Genomic DNA, 20,394 nt, shown 5'->3' on the forward strand with positions numbered 1-20,394 from the left:
AACCTTAAGGTATAATTAAGATATTGAACTTAGTGGAATGTATGAATTATAAAATAGTGGAGATAGGTTCTGGGACTGTGTGCTGCAGTGATATAAGGCTGTAATTATGCATGTTTGATTGATTAATTGATTTGTTGTGTTTATGTGATGAATATAGGTTTATTTAAATTTTGGGAAATATGATAGAAATAGGGGACATGCTGCCCAATTTTTTTTTTTTTTTAAGATTTAGTAATATGAGAATTATGCATGTTTGATTGATTTGTTGAATATTTTTGTGTATATCATGTGTTGTATACATGCACATTTTAAATTTGGGAAATATGATAGAAATAGGAGAACTGCTGCCCAATTTTTTTTGGACATATTGTTTCCTTTATTTACTTGTCAATTAGGTAATCCACGAACCTAATTGTTAATGTTTGTAGCTTTGTTTGTTTTTTTTTTTTGTGTGTGAAGTTTGACAATGGATAGAGATTGGATGTCAGCGGTTAGGTTATCAGTGAAATATAGGAATTGAGTTGAGTTTTTCTTGCAATTTTGTGCAAGAAATACTCAATCTCCTAATAGTATTCCCTGTCCTTGTGTAAGTGTGGTAACGTTGTCAGGATGCCAATTTTTAAAATAAAAGATCACTTATTTAGGAATGGAATAGACAAAAGTTATAAAGTATGGTTTTTGCATGGAGAAAGAATGAAAGTCACTGATGAGGGACCATCTAAGAATAATAAGTATTTTGATGTGGATTACGAAGTTGATGATATTGCAGAAATGATTGATGATGCACAATATGAATCACATGTGGATCCAATTAAATTTCAATCAATCTTAGAAGATGCCTAGAAACCTATTTTCCCTAATTATACAAGGTTCACTAAATTATCAGCACTGCTTAGGTTGTATAACTTAAAAGCCAAACAAGGGTGGAGTGATAAGGGAATGACATAGTTGTTAACATTTTTAGGAGAATTATTACCCGAAGGTAATGAAATGTCGTCTTCATTTTATGAAGCAAAGAAGACATTGCGTTCGTTAGGCATGCAATATGAAAAAATACATGCTTGTCATAATGATTGCATCTTATATCGAAAGGGATTTGTTGATGCAATTGCATGTCCGACATGTGGCGAGTCTAGATGGCAAAAGAAAAAAAATTCAGATGCAGTTAGAAAAGGTGTCCCTGCAAAGGTGTTATGGTATCTACCACCGATACCTTGTTTGGTTCGATTGTACCGAAATGATGATCATGCTAAAAATTTAATTTTTCATGCCAAAGATAGAGTAAAGGATGGTAAGCTAAGACATCTAGCTTACTCGCCAGCTTGGAAAACAGTAGATGTTAAATGGCCTGAATTTGGCAATGAAACGAGGAATATTCGTTTGGGTCTTTCTGCTGACATAATTAATCCACACCCTTCTCTTAGTAGTAAATATAGTTGTTTGCTTGTAATGCTTGTCATCTATAATCTACCCCCATGGTTGTGTATGAAGAGGAAGTTTACCATGTTGACCTTGTTGATATCTGGTCCTAAACAACCTGGAAATGATATTGATGTATACCTAGCTCCTTTAATTGATGATTTGAGCACATTGTGGTATGAGGGGGTTAATGCTTACAATGCTTATAAGAAAGAAAATTGTAATCTTAAAGTAGTGTTGTTGTGGACTATTAATGACTTTCCAGCCTTAGGTAATCTTTTTGGAATTAGTGTGAAAGGGTATAAGGCATGTCCCACTTGTGAAGAAGGAACTCATTCTGAATATTTAAAACATTCTAGAAAGATTTTCTATATGGGACACTGAAAGTTCTTATCTGAAGAACATAAATTTCAAAGTTGGACAGATGCCTTCAATGGTAAATCTGAATTTGGAAAGGCTCCACCACCTTTACTTGGAGGATAATTGTTAACAAAGTTGAACAAAGTCCAATGCAAGTTTGGTAAGTCTAGAAATTATACAAATAAGAGAAAAAATGTTAGACGTGAAAAAAAAGGAGGTTGTAGATGGTGCGACAAGTTGTTGGAAGAAGAAATCTATGTTTCTTAGCTTGAATACTGGGAGCATTTGGTTTCGCATCATAACTTGGATGTGATGCACATTGAGAAAAACGTGTCAGATAGCTTAATTAGTACATTGCTGAATATTCCTGGTCAGAGTAAGGATGGTATTAAAGCTCGGATGGATTTAAAAGTAATGGGTATACACAGTAAATTACAACCAGAGGTTGGTGAGAGACGAACCTATTTACCACCTGCGTGTTATACCTTGTCTAAAGAAGAAAAACAAATTGTATGTCATTCTTTGTCGAATGTAAAAGTACCGGAACGCAATTCTTCAAATATTTCTTCTCTGGTAGATATGAAAAATTTGAATTTAGTTGGAATGAAGTTTCATGACCACCATACACTACTTGAATATTTTCTACCGATAGCTATCCATTCTGTGTTACCCAAAAAAGTTTGATATGCAATTACCAAACTATGCTTCTTCTTTAAATCTATTTGTTGTAAAGTGGTAGATGTGTCAAAGTTGGACAATCTTCAAACAAATCTCATGATAACTATGTGTGAGTTGGAGCAGTATTTCCCACCTTCATTTTTTGACATAATGATTCATTTAATAGTTCATTTGGTGAGAGAGGTAAGATAGTTCATGAATGTTTTAAAAGGTTATCTTAGAAATAGAAGTAGACCTGAGGGTTGTATAGTTGAATCCTACATTGTTGAAGAAGCAATGGAGTTATGCTCAGAATACTTATCAGGTGTTGTGAGAGCATTGGACTATGTTTTTCTAAAATTGAGTTTGAAATAAGTAAAGGAGGTAGAGGTGGTATTGTTTCTGAAGTAAATAAATCTGATAAAGATGAAGCACATCGCCTAGTCTTACAAAATATTGATGATGTTCAACCATACATCGAGTAAGTTCTTATACATATGCATGGTCAATCTTATTTTTCTTTTTCATTATATTAACAATGAATGTAGTTTGTTGATATAAATGATTTTTCTTGAAGAGAACATTTCAATTGGATCAAGACCACTTATCCTAATAAGTCTTGGAATAAAAAATGGGTACAAGATGAACATTATCGAAATTTCAGTACTTGGTTCGAAAATGAGGTAAAATACTTGTGATGTTCTTGTTCGAGTGTTATTGTACTTTAGCTTGTTAGAATTTAATATACTTTGTTTTATTTTATTGTATTCTAGGTTCTGAATAACACCACAAACAAAGTGTCTGAAACACTAAAATGGATAGCACAAGGTCCTTCAATGAGTGTAATTAAGTATCAATGCTATTATATTCACGGTACTCAATTCAACACCATTGAACGTGATAATATTAGAAAAAGAGAAAATAGTGGTGTTACCATTATCGGCCAGAATTTTCAAATATCTAGTTCCAAAGATAAAAATCCCATACAATGTGATATGACATTTTATGGGGTGATCAAAGAAATTTGGGAACTAGATTATGTGACTATTCGAATTCCTCTATTCCTATGTGATTGGGTGAAAACTGATAATGTGGTCAAAACAGATGACTTAGGATTCACACTGTGGACTTAAATCGAATAGGACATAAATCTGACCGCTTTATAATGGCGTCATAAGCCAAGCAAGTATTTTATGTGAGTGATCCAGTAGATGCTCGATGGTCAATTGTCCTAACAGGTCAACCGAAAGATTATCTGAACAAAGAGTCTAGGAGCGATGATATTATACTTGAACAAGAAACATTTACAATTTCTTCACCGCCTATTGATGTCACCATTGATAATGATGATGACTATATACACGAGAATGGTGAAGGGTTATGGGCAGATAATTAAACGTATATATATTAATTTTGTGATTTTGTTCTTATGTATTTTGTGAAGTTTATACCAGATAATATTTTTGTTTACTTAATTGTAGATTTATTGATTATAGATCCATCATATGATGATGAGGATGATCCATTTGTTGATGATGATGGTAATGGTTTGAAGGGGATTAATCCAACCGCACCAACAAATACACAAGATAAGAAGTACAGCAGCAAATCGACTTGTAGTGATGTATTCAAAGCAAGAACTGAGGGGCACAATTATGAGGTCGAGTACAATCATTTTGGTCGAGCGATGGGAAAAGGGGGGATCAAGATGAACGACACCATTGGTCTTCTATCACACACAATCCTTCCTTTAGATGTCGACAATTGGAAAGAAATGCCAAAGGATAAAAAGGATACTTTATGGGGTCAAATACAGGTAAGCTATAATATTAACTATTAAATTTTATCCTAACAAATTAATCTATTGAAAAAAAGTTTAATATTTTTGGGTTCGTTTATGCAGACTACGTTCAAACTTCCAAATTCTTCTAATACAAACGTCCTAAAAAAAGTAGGGAAAACATGGAGAAACTGGAAAACAAGACTAATAAAAGATCTTATTTACGTATATAAGAATGTAGCTTCTAAGCTTCTTGCCAAGCCGCCATTAGACTACGTCAAGTATTACAATCCAGTAGATTGGAAAAAATTTGTTGCGAAAAGACTAACCCCAGATTGGGAAGAGATGAGGAAAAAAAACAAGATGCTCGGGCTCAGAACAAGTATCCACTTCACTCAGGGCGTGGTGGTCATGCATTGGTAGAGCAACAAATTGAACAGGAATTGGGTCATGAGTTGACCGAATATGACAGAGCTGAGAAGTTGACACGAGCACGGATGAACAAGAAAGGAGAAGTTATTGATGAAGAAGCTCGAGAGGTGTTGAAAAAGATTGTAAGTATTCTTCGATTTTTTAAAATAATTTTAAAGATTAATGTGTGCGTTAAATTCTAATTGATTTACTAACTATGTGTTGACCCTCGTTTTGGTCAACTGACACGGAGTCAAATGCTTGATGTGATGGAAGGTGTTGAAATAGATCTAATGGAAAGAACAGTAAACGACACAACAAATTATAGTGGTTCGGCCCCACGAATTGGTAATGACCTACGTCCACTTAAGCTATTATTGATATTAATTCTCAAAGGAGTGATCAAAGAACTAGGGTTCTCTGAGTTTCACAAGCCTTAGAGGGATGAATAATACAATTGTAAGATAATAGCTATAATTCTCTTGTAAAGCATAAACTTCAATCAACCAAAATTCCCCTCCTTGAGCTATTTCTTCTCTATTTATAGGCTCAAGGAGGATTACATAAATTTGTTACAGATATTCTTTCCTAAATAATTGGATACTCAGGAATTATCAGAGATAATCTCGGATATGATTATAAATGTACAAGATCTTCTCAAAACATACGGAGTATACGAACAAGTTGGTCGTATATAAAACCCAGATGTTATGCCAAGGGAATCTCCCTAGTAGATAGTCGAACAACACCTTTGCCAGGTGTCAGCCACGTGTTAAGAATGTCTGCCACGTCATCCACGCCTATTCTTTGGATAACATTTGCCCCCCCAAGTTTATTTATTGCGACCAGCAATAAGTAAACTTAGGAAAACAACCTTTCATATGCCCCACGAAATCTGTCAGAGCCCTTGTGCGTTTTTGAAAACCGTGACCTAATCATGTCTAACCAAGCCTTTTCAATTTTCAAGAAACCACTCCGACGGCTGTTACACTCCCCCATGCTTCGAAAAAGGGAAATAATGATTATTACTTTTTGTCACACTTCGACTTCTATAAGTGACCCTCTCATTCACCTTTTAACCTTTTACATGCCATTTCTTGCCAAGAACTTTCAAGAACTCCATCCCAGAGCTCAGAACTTCGAAAGTATCCCGTTACTTTGCTTAAGGGCTCTTTGTTTGCCAACCCAAAGCTGTCCCGTTTCAGAATCTCCAACCTTTATCTAGGTAATTTTCTTCGTCTTTTAAACTCTTTGAGATGCCATGCATATTGCTTTTGAGTTCTGAAACTTCTTGCGTTCTTGAGTATAAATTTGTGAGGATTCTGTATATGCTGTTGATGCTTGACAGGGTACTATATTTTTACTCTATATAAGTTAGGAATTAGTTTGATAGTCAGGATCATAGGTTTAGGGCATAAAATTGACGTAAAAATTCGATTTTTAGGCTAGTTGAAAAACTGAGTTTTTCCCGCCCCTTTGGAGTTGAAAAAGTTTCTTTTCAGAAAACTCTTTACTTTCACTTTTTGATCTGTTTTTCAAACTGCTAGCATAAAACTTAGTGTTTCGGCTAGAATGTTGCTGGTCGATAGACGCGAGCAACATTATTCCAACTTTCAACATAAGTTCTCAGGCTGTGCGTCGTATCTTCTCCTTTGTCTGTTTGCAGTTCATATGTAAGACCCCTGGGGAGGAGAAAGACCCATCGATGACGATCTCTTAGTTCAACTGCTTGAAGACGAAGAACAACCTTCGACTCTAATACCAGATATTCCTTTTTCTCGCCTTAACCTAAACACTTCCCCAGTCTCAACCCAAAATATGGCTCGTACCAAAACCAAAGCTCGAAAAAGAAAAACTCCCAACACTTCTCACCAGCCTACTACTGATGCTCCCTCGACCAGTGGTCGAGACGAAAATGCCCCCAATCCAAATGTACAAAGGCATGCCTGCCCTCGACAAGCTACTCAGCCGGATGTTGAGTGGCATGTAGTTTCTGAAAGTAGGGTGACAATCAGAATGATCGCCAACTACCTAAACAAATACAATCTGACAGGGGTGACCCTAGTCAAACCAAACCTAGACCAAAGGGCTAATCTGCCTGGAGGTGCTTACAACGCCTGGTCACGGTTTCATGGTGAGGCAGGAGCCACTTTGCCTCTTCATGCATTCTTTCACGGGGTGGCCAACTACTTCGGAGTTGCCCCTTTCCAAATTACCCCAAACAGATATAGAATGCCTGCTGCACCCTATATCCTGTAAAGCCAGAAAAAATGGCCCGCGCTGTCGCCACATGAGGTCAACTACTTGTTCGACCTCAAATCTAACCCCAACCAAGAAGGCACGGGGCTCTTCCATCTTTTTCATTAGGAAATGTGGGGAGGTACTACCAGGAGTACTTCCTTACGCCTGACCTGGTCGCAGACAACTTGGCTTTCACACGAGGAGGTAAAATTTTCACATCGCTGGCTTCTTCACTTAGTGTTTTTCCACCACAATGTCTTGAACTTATAATGTGTTTCAGGCCCATGGCTGCGACCAAACCCAACTCCAGGGATGGAGTCAAGGGCGACACTCTTAGCCAGCATGTCAGATGTTGAGAAGAGTGTCAAAAACTTAGTTATAGAGGCTAACCTTAGGTTAGTTGGCCTCTGGGACCCTCAACCAAGTATGAGTGGGCCTTCGGCAGGGAGTGCTCGCGCCAAAGCGGAACCCGAGCAGCAACCCCAAACGTCTCCTCTGTGGACGAGACCAACCGGGGTCACGATCAGGGAACCTGCTGGCACTTCTTGAGCAGAGAGGCCCTCGACTCCCAAAAAAAAAGGAAAAGGAAAACAGAAGGTCGTCGAGCCTATCGAACTCTCTGACGACTCGTCGGATGACAATGGTATAGTAATCTCGCTTTTAAAAAAATTTCCAATTCCCTATCATCTGTTCGACGGGGACGACAATTTTAAATATGCTCCACACTTAGGGCCAGACTTCTTCGTATCAAAGAATGAATATAAGACTAGTAGAGTCTGTAGTGTAGCGACCTGTAGTAATAGCTCGGGTATTGGACTTTGCAATCCTCTTTGTTTCTCTTTCTGATGTAATGTGTTTGGCTATTCATGCTATCTCATGGCTCGACTTTGTTTTTGCTTTTCAGGTATGGACTCTACCAATGTCTTTGATCTTTACAGCAACCCAGAGGCTGCTGCTGCCCCTCCAAGAAAAAAGAAAGCCATCAAGAGACATGCTGGGGAGAGCAGTAAGGCTCCTACGGCAAAGAAGGCTCGGGATGCAGGCCTTCCGGAGGAAGGGCCTTTTACCACTGCCACTCCGTCTTCCCCCCGCGAGTAGCAGACTCCATCTGCTGCGGCCGGGTCAACTCCTTCTCCTGCCGCCCCATCCGATCAAACCCAGCAGGAAGGTCCTGCACCGACTGAGAACCTGATGGTTGGTCGCTCTTTTAGACTGATCAAGGAGAGGCTTACCAAAATCGCAAAGCATGACCGTTGTCGAACAACAATCGCAGCCACGGAGACGATGGGCGTCGACCCGATTCTGAACCGAGCCCTGAATGAGTTCACCAGCATAAGTTGTTTCCTTTTGTGAAATCAGGTTTTCGGCCTTTTATTGTTTTTTTTAATATTTGTCCTGAATGCAGGCCATGTTAACCCTCACTGCTGGCCGCATCCGCCTGGGTGCCATTTCCAAGGAGGCCAAGACCTCGGACCAACGGCACGAGGAGGAACTTAAAGCTGCCGAGGCTCGATACGCTGATTAGCTGGCGGCGGTGACTGCTGAAAAGGCCAAACTGGAAAAGGAGTTGGAGGAGAAGAAAAAATCTTTGGAGAAAGCCCGCGAGTTGAGGGACCAATATAAGGAGTCAAACCGCTCTAATTATAAGGTGACTAAGTAGCTGGAGCTAGACTTGATCGCGAGCAGGCTTAAAACCAAGGACATGGAGGCCCGAGCCAAGGCTTTGGAGGAGACTAATGCTGCCAACTTATATAGATACAAAAATGCCACTCTGAGATGCTTCTATGAGTTCTGGAAGCATAATCAGGGTGCCAATTTTGACTACCTTCCTGAGAATGCAAGGGAAGCTGAGCTGGCTCGTTGCGCGACTCAACTGGCTGAAGAAGAGGGATCGAGAGTCCTTGCTTCCCCCGATATTTCGCTGGCCGCTGGAATGGAGGGTGCAGACAATGAAGCCGTCGACCAGGCCCCACCTCAGGATCCTCCAGCTCCTCAAGCTCCATGATTTTTTTCTTTTATATTTCTTCTTTTTTTTTTTTAACTACACGACCTACGGGTCATAATGTAAAGACAATATAATTTTTCTTTGGTTTTGCTGCACGGGCAGCTTTTACTTTTATTTTAAACAATTACATCCAAGCAGTTATTGCTTGCGGTGTAAAAGGATTCCTTTGACATTATAATATTTCTGCTTTATTATAATATCTGTTCACATGACCAAACCTAGCATAGTACTTTGGCTTGATTTAACAAAATATAAATTTTGAAAAATACTCTAAGTACCGTAGTATGCTTTCACGTATTTTGTTCATGTGTTTAAATACCTCTTCGTATGCTTTGCTTTCTATGTGCCTTATATGCCCCCCAAGTGACTGAGGAGCTTTAGGTCCTTGGTCACTTGCCTTGACCACAACCTGTATGAACATTACTCCTCGGTATAAAATGCAAAACTTATAATATAGCAAAACAACACACGTAATGAACAAATACTTGTAAAAAATTACAAGGTTTGGCAAAAATGACTGGCTGCGCACAGTCCCTTATAAATCTCGTATTTAAATGGACTAAACATGTCTTTACGAGTGATCTTTTAAAAGATCTTACACTTATAAGCGATTAGCCATATAACATGAATAACCCTTTTTCAAAACTTGTAAAAAGTAAAAATTAATACAAGCTACTCCTTTAAGAAGGATTGTTTACTGATAATACTTGCGCAGGTGTTCTCCATTCCAGTAACGCGGAATGAGATCTCCATTTAAGCATGCAAGTTTATAGGTGCCTGGATGAAGGACTTCTTCAATTTGGTAAGGTCCTTCCCAGTTTGGTCCGAGTACTCCAGCAGCTTGGTCGCGGGTGTTTGAGAAAAATCTTGGAAGTACTAGGTCTCCGACGTTGAAATTTCTTTCTTTTACTTTGGAGTTAAAATACCGAGCGACCTTTTGCTGGTACGTAGCTACTCGGAGTTGGGCTTTTTCTCGTTTCTCCTCGATCAGGTCTAGGGACTCCATTAATAGTTGGCTATTCTGATCTTGGTCGTATGTGATTCTACGATGTGAGGGTAGATCTAACTCGACAGGAAACATAGCTTCATACCCATATGCTAAGGAAAATGGGGTATGACCTGTTGCTGTTCGGTGAGAAGTTTTATACGACCAGAGTACTTCAGGCAGCTGTTCTAGCCATGCTCCTTTAGCTTCCTCGAGCCTTTTCTTCAGGGTATCCTTTAATGTCTTATTTACTGCTTCGACTTGCCCATTTTCTTGTGGATGGGCAACTGAAGAAAAGCTCTTGATGATTCCATGCATTTCGTAGAAGTCTATGAACAAGTCACTGTCAAACTGGGTGCCATTGTCCGTGACAATCTTTCTGGGCAATCCATATCGACAAACAATGTTCTTGATGACAAAGTCAAGCACTTTCTTTGTCGTTATGGTAGTGAGTGGCTCAACTTCGGCCCATTTGGTGAAGTATTCGACCGCCACAACTGCGTATTTCACCCCACCTTTTCCTATTGGCAAGGACCCGATTAAATCTATACCCCATACTGCGAAGGGACATGGACTTTTCATCAGCTTTAACTCATTAGGAGCTGCCCGGGGGATCTTGGAAAACCTCTGACACTTATCGCATTGTCGCACAAACTCCATCGAGTTTTCGTTCGTGGTCGGCCAGAAATAACCCTGCCTTGGAATCTTCTTTGATAAGATCTGCCCCCCAGCGTGATCTCCACAGAAGCCTTCATGTACCTCCTTCATCAGCTCTTTATCCTTTTCTGGTGTAACACACCTGAGCAGTGGCATTGAGTATCCTCTTCGGTATAGAACTTCATCGACCAGGATATACCTAAAAACTTGTTTCTGGAGGGTCCTGGCTTTGTTTCTATCTGCTGGTAGTATACCGCTCGTGAGATACTCCAAGTATGGTACCATCCATGTATCTACCAACCGGACCTCCATATTGGTTTCCTCTGCTCGTATGCTTGGCTCGCGTAGCCGTTCAACTGGCACTATATTCAAAGTGTCAGCATCCTTCGCACTCACGAGTTTGGCTAAGGCATTTGCGTTTGAATTTTGATCTTGAGGTATTTGCTGGAGGGTATATTTCTCAAATTGTGCCAACAGATATTTGGTTTTGTTCAGATAGGCCACCATTTTCAGACCTCGTGCTTGATACTCCCCTAAGACCTGATTCACTACCAGCTGTGAATCACTATAAATATCCAGCACTTTTATGCTCATGTCTTTGACCAACCTTAACCCAGCGAGTAGGGCTTCATACTCGGCTTCGTTATTTGAAGCGGTGAAATCAAACCTAATTGCGCAGTGAAATCGATGCCCTTCTGGCGTTATCAATATCACTCCTACTCCTACGTGAGATTCGTTGGATGATCTGTCAGTGAATAGCTTCCACGAAGGAGCTTCAACTTGAGGCTCAGGCACACTAGGATTTTCACTCTGTTCGCTTTCTGGGAGTTCAGTAAACTCGGCGATGAAATCAGCCAAGACTTGTCCTTTTACTACTGCTCGCGGTGAGTATGTTATATCGAACTGCCCGAGTTCGACTGCCCATTTCAACAAATGACCAGCAGCCTTTGGCTTTTGTAGAACTTGCCGAAGGGGTTGATCAGTCAAGATTATGATTGGATGGGCTTGGAAGTAAGGACGTAACTTCCGCGAGGCCAAAATTAGGCAATAGGCTAATCTTTCAATGGGAGGATACCTCAATTCGGCCTCGATTAACCTCTTGCTCACATAATACACCGCCTTTTGTACACCTTATTCTTCTCTTACTAGCACCGCACTAGCAACATATTCGGTGATCGCCAGGTAAATGAAAAAAGTTTCCACATCTATAGGCTTTGATAAGACTGGAGGTTGCGCCATGTGGGATTTTAAAGCTTGGAAAGCCTGTTCGCAGTCTTCAGTACAGTCGAACTTCTTGTTGCCCCTAAGTAGATTAAAGAAAGGGACGCATTTATCCGTCGATTTTGAAATAAATCTACTGAGCGCGACAATCCTTCCAGTCAAACTTTGCACATCTTTGATCTTTACTGGCGATTTCATATCGATCAGGGCTTTGATCTTTTCAGGATTAGCTTCGATTCCCCTCGAATTGACAATGAACCCCAAGAACTTCCCCGATCCTACTCCGAAGGACCACTTGAGAGGATTTAGTTTCATTTGATATTTATTCAAAACATTCAAACACTCTTGTAAATCCTTCTCATGTCCTTCTGCCTTTCTTGACTTTACCAGCATGTCATCAACTTATACCTCCATGTTTACTCCGATCAACTCCTTAAACATGTGGTTAACTAGTTGCTGGTAAGTCGCACCAGCGTTTTTCAATCCGAAGGGCATTACTTTGTAACAGTATAGCCATGTATCGGTCTGAAAGCTAGTGTGATCCTCGTCAGGGGGATGCATACTAATCTGATTGTATCCTGAGTATGCATCCATGAAAGAGAGGATCTCATGTCCTGCGACCGCATCGACCAGCTGGTCGATCCTTGGGAGTGGGAAGCAATCCTTAGGGCAGGCTTTATTAAGGTCTGTGAAATCCACACAGGTTCGCCATTTGCCATTATGCTTGGGAACCAGTACTGGATTAGAGACCCATGATGGATAAAACGCCACCCTGATGAACCCATTCTCCTTTAGTTTTTCAACTTCTTCTTTTAAGGCTTTCGATCTGTCTTTATCGAGCAGCCTTCTTTTTTGTTCCACGGGTGGAAAGCTTTTGTCGACGTTCAGGACATGGCTGATCACTGCAGGATCTATTGCAGCCTTGTCTTTATGTGACCAGGCAAAAACTTCTTGGTTCTTCCTAAAAAATTCCACTAGTGTGTGCTTGGTTGTTGCTTCCAAACTTTTGCCGACCTTTAAAACTCTGGTCGGAAACTCTTCGTCAAGCTGGACCTCCTCAAGGTCCTCGATAGGTCCAACATCTTCCTCAAAATCCCCAAGGCGAGGATCTAAATCTCTATCCTCACTTTGGGCAACACCTTATTTGGTGACTTCATCACCTGATTGGGCTTGTATATCAATGGCCATCTGCAACTTTTCTGGGGGAGAGCTCCTCGACATTCCCTTATTGGCCTTAGTAATCAAGGCATTATAGCACTCCGTTGCTTCCCTCTAGTTTCCCAACACGCGTCCTACCCCTGCGTCTATTGGGAATTTCATGGCCAGGTGCCATATTGAGGTGACGGCCCGAAGGTCAACCAGTATGGGTCTTTCAATTACAGCATTGTAAGCCGAAGGACAATCGACTACTATGAAAGTAGTGAGTAATGTCCTAGTAGCGGGCGCGGTACCTGCTGTCACCGGAAGCCTGATTGATCCTGTTGGAGCGAGTCCCTCACCAGAGAAACCGTAAATTGTTTGGTTGCAGGGCTCCAAGTCTTTGATGGACAACTTCATTCGTTCCAGCGAAGATTTATACAGGATGTTAGCTGAACTCCCTGTATCGACCAGTACTCTTTTTACCATCATATTGGAAATTTGAACATCCACGACCAGCGGATCGGAATGTGGGAATCGGACATGTTGGGCATCGCAGTCAGAGAAGGTTATTTCACCGTCCTCTGTCCGAGCCTTATTTGATGCCCGGTCCTCCACAGTCATCATCTCGATGTCCTGGTCGTGGTGTAGGGCCTGAGCATATCATTCCCTTGCCTTTTTGCTGTTTCCCGCAAGATGTGGGCCTCCGCAGATGGTGAGTAAGGTGCCAGCCACGAGGTCAGGCTGTAAAGGTGGCGAGCGTTGGCGTGTAGGCGCCTGCTCGTTTCCACCTGGAGCCTCTCATTGGGAAGCTCCTGAGGCCCGTACGTATCTCCTCAAGTGTCCTTGTCTAATAAGGAACTCAATTTCATCTTTCAGCTAGTTGCACTCGTTCGTATCGTGTCCGTAGTCGTTGTGAAAACGACAGAACTTGGTGGTATCCCTTTTCGAAATATCCTTTCGAATGGCAGCGGGTCTTTTGTAAGACACACTGGAACTTGTGGCCTGATACACCTCTGCTCAAGACTCGACAAGGGCAGTGTAGTTGGTGAACCGTGGCTCATAATGGTTGCCCTTAGCGCGCTTATTCTCGGAGGTAGAAGGTTCGTTATGGGGTCTCTTCCCCCCATTTTTGTCATTGCCATTCCTGTTTCCTTTATCGTTACCGTTGGGTTTTGACCCATTCGCGACTTTGGCGGGGTCTTCAGTCCCCTTATCTTTGTTTGGGGTTTTTCCTTCACTAGCAATGGCATCCTCGAGCTTGATGTATCGATCAGCTCGATCCAAAAATTCTTGGGTAGTTTTAACTCCATGCTTCCTGAGGCTACTCCAAAGAGGCGTACGGCGCCTAACTCCTGCAGTTAGGGCCATCATTTTGCCTTCATCTCCCACTGTTTTGGCTCCAGCAGCTGCTAGCATAAAATGTTGGACGTAGTCTTTCAGTGGTTCTCCTTCTTGCTGGCGTATCTCGACCAGTGGGTTTGCCTCAGTTGGGTGCACACGACCCGCATAGAATTGTCTGTCAAACTCCTTTACGAACATCTCCCAAGATACAATACTTGCAGGAGGGAATTTAAAGAACCACTCCTATACAGCATCAAAAAGTGTTGGGGAAGATCCTGCACCAAGCGTCTTCGGACACTTTCTGAATGTCCATTTGTATCTCAAATTTGTTGACATGAGATACCGGGTCACCATACCCGTCAAAGTTTGGAAGTGTGGGCATTTTAAACTTGCTGGGAGTTTCTGCCACAACAATCTTTGGACGAAAGGAGTGCCTCTTCTCTTGTCGTACTCGATATGAGACATTCTTCCCCCGACCAGCTGTTGCATTGCTTGGTTCAGGGCATCTATCTGGGCCTGAACGACCTCAGGAATTTCCAGGGCCTCTAGTGCCGGGGGAATGTACTCGTCATGTCGTTCTCGGCGATCGTTGAGTACAACCCTTAAGTCGTCATCTCTTCGCTGTTGCTCGCTTACTCTGAGCCAGTTAAAGACGTTGTTTTGTCTGGGCTGCCCCCCAGCATTACGTCTCACTTGTTGGTCTTCTCTAGGTGGTGGGCTTCTACCTCCACCTCTCTCCTCGTTCTTCCGACCAGCATTCCCTCTGCTAGAGTCTGCCTCATTGTAGCCATGGCCATCTCTGAACCTCGATTGGCTATGGTGGGACCGACTTTCCCCTCGGTTGCCTCTTCGGGGGAGGCCTGCGCTGGTCGGTAGGTCCCCGTGCATTATCATGTCGTGGGGGGCCCCTGACCGCAGAACTTATCTCCAAGTTTCTTCTGTTGCCAGAACGATGCTGTCCCCTGCTCAGTGGGCGCAGCTCTTCATCCCCCTAGCGTCTAGGGCTGTGGGGCTGCTGCCCGACCCCATTCTTCCTGGGCTGTGGGGGGTTGCCTCGACCAGCCTGGGATGGAGGCTGCATCTCAGGGTCCCTAGGTGGGACATCATCCTGAGGCATTGGTGACTGCTCTGGCCTTTGAGGGCTTGTTGGCTAGATTTGAGGGCTAGGATTGGGACCCCTTTGAGGTGGCCCATTTGAGGATTGATCAGGCTGCGAGGCAGGTGCAGCCTGATTCCTAGCCAATTGCAAGGCTGCTTCAAGGGCTGCCATGGCCTCCCTCTGATGACGGTCCATCTCCGCCTGTCTTTCACTCAGCTCTTGGCGCTGGCGCTCTATTTCTTGCTGCTGTCGCGCCATAGTCTCCGCAGCACTTTCTTGACTGGCCCTCAGATTGGCCAATTTGTCTTACAATACTCCCAGGGTAGTTCTCAATGTTTCAGAGTCCAGTTCCTCCTCATCAAATTCCAAGTGTGGCTTATTTTCAGCCATGTTCGGAGGAGGAGGTTGAGATGGTGCAGCACCAGCCGCCTGCCCAGTCTTCTTTGTTGTTTTTTCCATTAGTGCTTCAACAACCTCGTCTCAAGCTCTCAACGAAAGCACCAGAATGTTGACCCTCGTTTTGGTCAACTGACACGGAGTCAAATGCTTGATGTGATGGAAGGTGTTGAAATAGATCTAATGGAAAGAACAGTAAACGACACAACAAATTATAGTGTTTCGGCCCCACGAATTGGTAATGACCTACGTCCACTTAAGTTATTATTGATATTAATTCTCAAAGGAGTGATCAATGAACTAGGGTTCTCTGAGTTTCACAAGCCTTAGAGGGATGAATAATACAATCGTAAGATAATAGCTATAATTCTCTTGTAAAGCATAAACTTCAATCAGCCGAAATTCCCCTCCTTGAGCTATTTCTTCTCTATTTATAGGCTCAAGGAGGATTACATAAATTTGTTACAAATATTCTTTCCTAAATAATCGGATACTCAGGAATTATCGGAGATAATCTCGGATATGATTATAAATGTACAAGATCTTCTCAAAACATACGGAGTATACGACCAAGCTGGTCGTATATAAAACCTAGATGTTATGCCAGAGGAATCTCCTTGGTCAATAGTCGAACAACACCTTTGCCAGGTGTCAGCCACGTGTTAAGAATGTCTGCCACGTCATCCACGCCTATTCTTTGGATAACACTATGTATATAAGCATAATACAGGCAAAAAGTAGAAGGCGAATTTGTGGAGGAAGGTTCAAATGATATACTAACAATGACATTAGGCAATCCAGAGCATGGGGGACGTGTTAGGGGGATCGGTGCACATGTCGCTCCCCGTCAATTTTTTCATGTCCCACCGCCAAGAAGATTTAATCACAAATAAAAAGGTGTGGTAGATGCTCGTTATAAAGACCTTGAAGAGAAATGGCGTCAATCTAAAGAAAGGGCACGTCAACAGGAGGAAAAGTTAAACCAGTTGATGGCGCATATTGCATCTCAATAGAGTGGTTCATTTGGATCATCAAATGCATCTGGTTCGGGTGTAGGAGGAGCCTCAAACACACCACAAACACCATATGCCCCTCCACCACCGACACAGGCACCATATGCTCCTCTACCACCGACATGGGCATTATATGCTCTCCGACCACCCTCACAGGTACCTTATGCTCCTCCACCACTGACATAGGCACCATGAGCTCCCCCACCACCACAGTCAAATTTTCTTGATGAGTTAATAGTTTCTTATTAATTCATTATTACATATATTTGATAAAGTAAAAATAAACTATTTTATCAAAAAAATCTAACAGATTAATTGTAATGTAACAAATTAATTGTAAGTTGTGTCTTGGTTCAACACAAATTAAAAGTTGCAGAGGGGAAACTTTTAAGTACCTGGTGCACAGAAATACATAGCGTTCAACTGCCTCCGGGGAATTATCGTGTGAGAGTTGAGGTAGCCATTCAAGAGAACGTTAGTTTACCATATCCGCTTACAATGGAAGGTTATACATTGGTTGGACAAGCAGTCGGGTACGATGTTGATGACCACAACATTGGGTCCTTACTAATCAACAAACGAAAGAGCCACTTGCACCCTTTACTTAACAACCAAGACAATCAGAGAAAAGAATAGAGGCATTGACACAGGAGCCTACAGAAGTGCCTATGACAAGAATTTTGAAGTGTTTGGTGAAGTTTATTGGTAAATGGAAAGCTGACCGCGTGGTAGAAATTCCAATTGTAGAAAGGTTATTTGGATTCCAAACTATCGCTCTGTTAGGGAAAGATGATATCCTCCACTTTTGCAACTATGAGATGATCGGACAGACTGAACTAGCATTATATATGAGGTGCAATGGTGTTTATAAACTTTTAGTTTATTTAGTGTAACTTGAAATTTAATAGTTTATTGACTTTTTTTTATTATATGTAGCTTGCTCGATGATTTAGTGCAAACAAAAGTGTTGAACCACATGTACACTTTAATGCATCCTGCTTTAGTGTCCACTAATGCAGGAACCAATGAAATACATACTAAAAATCTCTTCGATCGGTTTCTACAGAGGGAGCTAGAGACACAGTTTCTAATTTGTCCTTGGAACAACAAGTCAATTTAATTTTATATTCATATATTTGTTTATTGATAAATATCTTACACAAGTTTTTTTATTGTAGCTATCATTGGATGTTAGTATTAATTCAGCCACACACTCATTCAGTAGCTTTTTTGGATCCTGTAAAGTCACATTTTCATCCGGAAATCAAGGAGATAATTATCATGTAAGTTATATGTAATGCCCCAAAATCCCTAATGTGGTTTAATGGATGGATTAGTAGGCCGGGAGGGCCATAATTGTTTTATTGTGCCATTAAATGATTATATGCATGTCTATGTGAATTATATTATAATATGATGTTAAATGCATGCATGTGGGTCCACATTTGATTGTAAGGGCATTTTGGTAATTTGGCCCATTGAGGGCATATTTGTATATTTTGGTGCATGTTTGTGATTAATTGTTGAGGCCACATTATAATGTGGATTTGTTCGAGCTATTCGGCATGAGACGATCTTTGAATATAAACTATCGGTTTGGTCATAACAGGCTTAAGCTCGGGGCTCGGGGTGAGTCTTGGGGTGTTTTGGTGATTAGAGCGTTACCGGGAATTAAAGGGTAACGGGATGTGAATTATTGGTATTTGAGGATATCGGGAATTGGAGAACGTTAAGTATGATTATGCAAGAAATAACAATTTTACCCTTGGGAGTCTTTAGAAACCTTTAAATGACCTAGGGGCAAAATAGTCATTTCACCCCTAAGATATATATATCAGCTTTGTAGACTGTAGAAGCTTACCAAAACAGATCAAGTTCTCCCCTTCTCCCGTACATCCTAAATCCTTCATTTTCCTTTGGAATTCTTGACCTCAATTTGAAGAAACAAGCTAGGAAATCAAGGATTTGAGTTTATAAACTTAGTTCATCCATTGAAAAGGACACAAACCCAGCTTGAGGTAAGAATTCATCCATGAATTTAAGCTATACTCTGTTTTTCTTATGGTTTTTAGTCAAGAGATTTTGGATGTGGTTAGTTGGGGATTAATGGAAGTTTTTGACTGAGATTGCTTGGGTTTTGATGCTTTTATGGTGGGTAAGTTTTAGTAACAATTGGTGGCTTTGCTTGGTGATATTGGGAGAGTTTTTATAAGGTTTTGAAATATGTTCAAAGGGGAAAAATAAAGGTTTTTGGCTGAGTTTTGGGTGGGGTCGCGACTCTATTCTAGAGCGCCGCGACCCAAGCTTGTTGAAGAAGAAGGTGGTGCTGAAGGGGCCTAAGGGTCGATGCGCTTTGGGAAGGGCCGCGACGCTTGAGGCAGGTGCTTGAGGCGGGTTGCCACTGTTTTTGGCTAAGGGTCGCGGCGCTTGGGGAAGGGCCGCGGCGCTTGAGGGCCATTTCGGCCAAAAGTGTGTTTTTGACCTAGGGATTCAAACCTTAGGCCTCGGGATCGATCCTACTACCTGGTTTAGTGGGATTCAATGTCCCGGAGGCTAGGTCTTGGTCCGGGAACATTTTATTATTCATTTTATTGATGGAATCCCATAATTGGTTATGACCAGGTAACCGCTAAGGAATTAAAAGACAGATCGTTCTCAAGGGTCGTTCTTATATTAATTCTCACTCAAACTAGAGGTAAGAAAACTTCACCCCATATGTGACATGCATGGTTATTCATGAGGCATGTTGAATGTTTAAATGTGGACATGGGTTGAATATTGAATGCTTACCAAATCTTGCTCACTTGTGTATGGCACTGACTGAATAGTCAGAATTGGCAATGGTGTCAGTATCAACTGTGAAGCTGTGACTCATTAGTCATGTTCGGTAGTGGTACTAAGCACTGGTCACATGGGATTGACTCATAAGTCAAGAACTGCTTTATAACGTGTTGATCCCAAAAGAGGGTGTTTTACTATTTAAACTCGCAAGTGCATGAATCGTTTCGGAATATAATATTCATGTAAGTACGAGGTCGAACCCATGGGAGTTGACTAACATCAAAAGAAACTATTTCAAACAAAGCAAGAATATTCTAACCTAGTTCCAAATATTTGATGGGATTTTGTTTTAGAAAAATAAAAGACAAGTAATAAAAATATTAATGATAAAAATGGTTTTCAAATGAGATAAGTAAAATAAGATTATTAAGATGTTAGAATCCACAAAATGCAAGTTCAATAGTATTTATAAGTATATTGATTCCCAAGTTTAGATATAGTTGAAATAAATCACATTATACTTTTTTTTCAAAATATATTTTCTTATTCAAGCACAAGTTACTCTTTCAAAAAGGTAGGATTTTTCTTCACTTATATAAGATATAATTTCTAAGCATTAGTTGTGTTACAACCTAATGAAACTACAAAAAAATCAAAGAGATTATGTTTAGGCAAAATATGATACTTATGCTCTAAGAATTAGATGTGAACAATTTAATGAAAGACATTTAATCAAAGAATATCATATTTTTTGCATAATGAAGAACTAAGTGTAATATGCTTTAACAATCAATAATAGATGAAAAATGCATATCTTTGATAGAAAAATCCATAAACAATGTTATGCAAATGGGAAATCAACATACAACAAAAAATACTATCTAGTTA

Source organism: Humulus lupulus, chromosome 7, assembly GCF_963169125.1.
Source record: "Humulus lupulus chromosome 7, drHumLupu1.1, whole genome shotgun sequence".
NCBI lineage: Eukaryota > Viridiplantae > Streptophyta > Magnoliopsida > Rosales > Cannabaceae > Humulus > Humulus lupulus.